This window comes from Carassius carassius, chromosome 13 (assembly GCF_963082965.1).
Source record: "Carassius carassius chromosome 13, fCarCar2.1, whole genome shotgun sequence".
Classification (NCBI taxonomy): Eukaryota; Metazoa; Chordata; class Actinopteri; order Cypriniformes; family Cyprinidae; genus Carassius; species Carassius carassius.
In genome coordinates, this window is record NC_081767.1 from 27,614,331 (window position 1) to 27,619,685 (window position 5,355).

The window sequence follows — 5,355 nt, forward strand, 5'->3', positions numbered from 1 at the left end:
AACGGCTGGTACCGATCAGGTGTAAGCCTGGGGACTTCCCCGAGTGTGAAAATGGTGTCGACAGACGCCTCCACTTCGGGATGGGGAGCGCTGCTCGAAGGCAGACCGTCCTTTGGCCTATGGTCAGAACGGGAAAAGCTCCATCATATCAACTGCCTGGAAATGCTGGCAGTGGAGAATGCGCTGACGCGCTTTTGTCCCCATATCAAGGATCACCACGTCGTAGTCCGTTCGGACAACATGTCCGTGGTGTCCTACATAAATCGCCAGGGCGGTCTCGGGTCCCGAAACCTGTACAGGCTGACGGAACGCCTCCTGATTTGGGCTCAACGCAACGTGCGCTCGCTGAGAGCGGTGCATGTGCCTGGACTGCAGAATCTGGGTCCAGACAGGCTGTCCAGAGGCAATGTCCCTACGGGCGAAAGGTCTCTACACCCGCAAACAGTTCGGCTGTTGTGGGAGAGATTTGGCATGGCGGAGGTGGACCTCTTTGCGTCCCACGAAAACGCTCACTGCCCCGCATTCTTTTCCAAGAACGAAAGCGCGCTGTCACGGAAATGGCCGTGCTGCCCGCTTTATGCGTTCCCTCCCGTCTCCCTCCTTCCGCAGGTGATAGAACGGGTGAGAGAAACGAGATGTTCAATACTGCTTGTGGCACCTCTTTGGAAGAACCAACCATGGTTCCCAGATTTGATGCAATTAGCAGATGTCGCCCCATGGCCGGTACCGTTGAGGAGAGATCTCCTCTCGCAGGCCAGGGGCTCGATTTGGCACCCTCAACCGGAGTTGTGGTCCCTCCATGTATGGGCACTCAACGGTTACCCGCTGATCTCGCAGGGGGAGTGCTAAATACCATCACTCAGGCTAGAGCTCCGTCGACACGACGTCTGTATGCCTCGAAGTGGTCGGTGTTCTCCAGCTGGTGCACAGCTCGAGGTTATTCACCCCTTAGTTGTGAGGTGACGGAGGTCCTCTCCTTCCTACAGGAGCTGTTGGATAAGGGCAGAGCCCCATCCACGCTCAAAGTTTATGTGGCGGCCATCGCGGCGTTTTCTGAAACGGCGTCCGGTCAGTCAATAGGAAGGAACGATTTAGTCATCCGGTTCCTCAGAGGAGCTAGGAGGCTGAATCCTCCCAGACCTCCGTCAGTCCCTATGTGGGACCTCGCGGCGGTTTTGGAGGCCTTGAAGGGTCCCCCTTTTGAGCCTATCCAATCGGTTAGCCTTCAGCATCTGTCGTTCAAGACAGTATTCTTGTTGGCTCTCGCTTCTGTGAAGCGTGTGGGTGATTTGCACGCGCTCTCGGTGAGCCAGTCGTGCTTGGAGTTTGGGCCCAATGACTCAAGGGTCATACTCAAACCTAGGCACGGTTATGTGCCGAAATCCCTCAGCACACCGTTTCGGGCTCAGGTTATTGCCCTGTCTGCCCTGCCGGTGTCAGGGGAGGATGGAGACTCGAGTCTTCTTTGCCCTGTCAGGGTTTTAAGAGCTTATGTGTCTCGCTCTGCTGCCTTTCGGCAGACGGAGCAGCTATTTGTCTCATTCGGTGGACGTTCCAAAGGAATGGCTGTTTCGAGACAGACTCTATCCAGATGGATAGTTGACGCCATAGCGTTAGCTTACGCTTCCAGGGGCCTTCAGTGCCCGTTGGGCGTCAGAGCACACTCCACAAGAGGCGTCGCCTCATCGTGGGCGTGGTCTACTGGGATCTCCTTGCAGGATATATGTATGGCGGCGGGTTGGGCCTCGCCGTCTACATTTATCAGGTTCTATAACCTGGAGGTTCCCGCCTTGCAAGCAAGGCTGCTGTCGGTATAGAAGAATCAGGGCCCTGAGGGGAATTCTGAATTCATGAGCGCTAGGCGCTGCCGACTGTTATATGGGCAGTATTGCGTAAGACCCGCATTGCCACATTGGTCAGGCCTTGCCTCGGCTGTGTGATGTCATATTGCCGCATCTACGGATGCTGCTAGATATGGGACGGAGGGTTTTTCCCCCTTTTTTCTGTCCCGGACTCTCTGTGAGTCCCTCAGGTGACTGTGCACTGTAAATCCTGGGCGTTGCTTCAGGTTTATCGGTGTGTGATCCCTGCGCGCACGGCGTTTTACATCGGGTTCCCGTAGCGTCTTAGCTAAGACGCAGTACGAGAGAGCTCTCGTAAGAGAACGTACTCGGTTACTAAACGTAACCTCGGTTCTCTCTAGAAGAGCGAACGAGTACTGCGTTCTCTGCCGTGCGTACGATTCACTCTGGTTCGCTTCGGCGATGAAATAAATCAGGTGAGTCAGCCTTTTCGAGCTCCTTTTATAGGTTGGGCCACACCCGTTTCGGCGGGAAGTGGCAAGAAGGTCTGATGTTGCATCAGCCTGCGCTCGATAGGCTGTGCAGTTGCCGCAGAACAAGCCAGTGAGCGAGCGAGCCGTCTCGCCTATGGCTGTGTACTGCTGCAAATGCGCTTTACAAAAATACAAAATTAAGGATAATTTTTTGCTTCAGTATTTCGTGAAAAGAGACTTTTCCCGTAGCGTCTTAGCTAAGACGCAGTACTCGTTCGCTCTTCTAGAGAGAACCGAGGTTACGTTTAGTAACCGAGTACGATTTACAGATTTTCTATGCAGTGTGTAGGGAACCGAGTTGTCGAGAAAAACACCAATGTGTTATTTAAATGCAGTTGTCACTCCTAAAATTGCAGTGTGTACATGGTCACAGTATACTATAAAGCCCCGTTCACACCAAGAACGATAACTATAAAGATAACTGTAATGAGTATCTATTGTGATGGGTACTGATTGATCCCTGCAGGTGGCAGTAATGTGTTGTATAAGATGAAGTGCATTCCCTAGAGGAAAGGTTGGTAATGGAGACATGCTTTGTGTGCCACCTGGAATAAAGACGCCAGTACCATCTATTCTTTATATCTTTATTTGTTGTCTCTGGAACAATACATGGTACCAGGAGTGGGGTCCGCAAAGCCCAATGGATGCCATTAAACCACCGGGATCGTTGAAGTTGTGTGGAAATGTTGATGCACATTGGAGGACTTTCAAACAGCAGTTTGAGTTGTATGTTGTTGCTATTGGACAAAAAGCGGCTGTGGATGAAAGAAAAATCGCCCTGTTACTTACCATTGCTGGAGCTGATGCCGTGGAGGTCTATAACACCTTTAATTTTGATGAAGAGGCAGACAAGAAGAAACTGGATAAGGTACTGGAAAAATTTGATGCTCATTGTTTGTCAAGGAAGAACGAGAAATATGAACGATATGTTTCAGAACATGTGTGCAGCATGAAGGAGAGGCTTTTGATTAATTTCTGACTGATCTCAAGATAAAGGCAAAGACTTGTAACTTTAATTAATTGAGAGATTCAATGATTCGTGATCAGACTGTTTTTGGTATCTATGAGAAGAAACTCAGAGAAAGATTGTTACGAGAATCAAAACTCACCTTGGATTATGCTGTCAAATTGTATCAATCCAGTGAAGTAGCGAGACCGCAAGTGAAGCAGTTTGATGGGACTAATACAGTCGCTATGTCATTTCCGATTTTATTCAGAGACAAGAGAAGAGGTAACACAAGAGGTTTCAGAGATAATGGCAATGAAACATTCTCATGCAAGCGCTGTGGGACCAAACATAAGTCCAGACAGTGCCCAGCTTTCGGAAAAAGATGTTCTAAGTGTAATGGCCCCAACCACTTTGCAAAAATGTGTTTTTCAAAAGACATGAAGAGGGAAAATAAAGTGCATTTAGTGGAGGAGGCAGATGACAGTGATTTGAGCGACTCATTTTATGTAAACATGGTTTCTGAAGAGAAAGTAAATCCGGATGCTGAAACGTGTGTATCAAGTGAAGATTTAGTCACGTCTTCGATGTGGATTGTTCCTCTTGTGGCTAATGGGACCGTAGTACCCTTTAAATTAGATACGGGTGCAAAAGTTAATTTAATTAACATCAGAGATGTAAAAGCACTGAAAGAAAAACCTCTAATTAAAAAACGTACAGTTCCCCTCAAAGCCTATAATGGACAACCAATTGAAACACGAGCAATATGCAGACTAAATATACAAGTAAAAGGAAAGATGAAGAGTTTGATGTTTGTTGTAGTTCCCAATGGTCATGAATCTCTTTTAGGAGATAAAGCGTGTGAAGACCTTCATTTGGTTAAAAGAGTGTATCAAGTCAACAAGGAAACCGTAGTCTTACAGCCTGTCTGTGACAATATAACTGACCTTGTCAAACAATTTCCAGATGTTTTTGAAGGTCAAGGCACACTGCCATTTACCTATAAAATACAACTGAAAGATGATGCTTCTCCAGTCATTCATGCTCCTCGGCGGGTCCCTGCACCTCTGCGTGAGGCCTTGAAAAAGGAATTGGATCGCATGACCCAATCAGGAGTAATACAACGAATTGAACAACCTACAGACTGGGTAAATTCTATAACTTGTGTGAAGAAACCTAATGTTGACTTAAGAGTGTGCTTAGATCCTAAAGACCTAAATGATAGCATCAAACGAGAACATTACCAGATACCCACCCGTGAAGAGATCATTAGTGACATGTCAGGAGCTAAGTTTTTTAGCAAATTAGATGCATCTCAAGGATTCTGGAAGATCCGATTGGATTCTGAGAGTAGCCAGTATTGTACATTTAATACTCCCTTTGGGAGATATTGTTTTCTTCGACTTCCTTTTGGAATCAAATCAGCTCCTGAGATTTTTCATCGAGCAATGGAAACCCTTATTGAAGGTCTAGAGGGTGTTCGAGTATATATTGATGATATTGTGGTGTGGGGGTCCACCATTCAACAACATAATCAGCAATTAGTAAAAGTGATGGAAAGAGTTCGAGCACATGATTTAAAGCTCAGTCAGAAAAAGTGTCAATTTGGAGTCACAGAGATCACGTTCTTAGGGGACAAGCTGTCTGCAAAAGGTGTGGAGCCACATCCAGCAAAAGTGCAAGCCCTCCTTGATATGCCTCCACCTACGGATAAGAAGGGAATTCTGCGTGCTTTGGGAATGGTGAACTTCCTGGGAAAATTTCTGCCAAATTTGTCAGCTAAAACTACCCATATGAGAAAGTTGTTACAAAATGATCAGGAGTTTGTCTGGACTTCAGTATATGATCAAGAATGGAAGCAGTTAAAGGAGACTCTTACTACTGAACCTGTCCTTGTTTTTTTTTGGTCACACACGACCAACTAAGATCTCTACAGGCGCCTCTCAGGATGGATTGGGGGCGGTGTTTCTTCAGGCCTTTGAGGATTCCTGGAGACCTGTGGCCTATGCTTCTCGATCTATGACAGAGACTGAAAGACGATATTCACAAATAGAGAAGGAGACTTTGGGTTTAG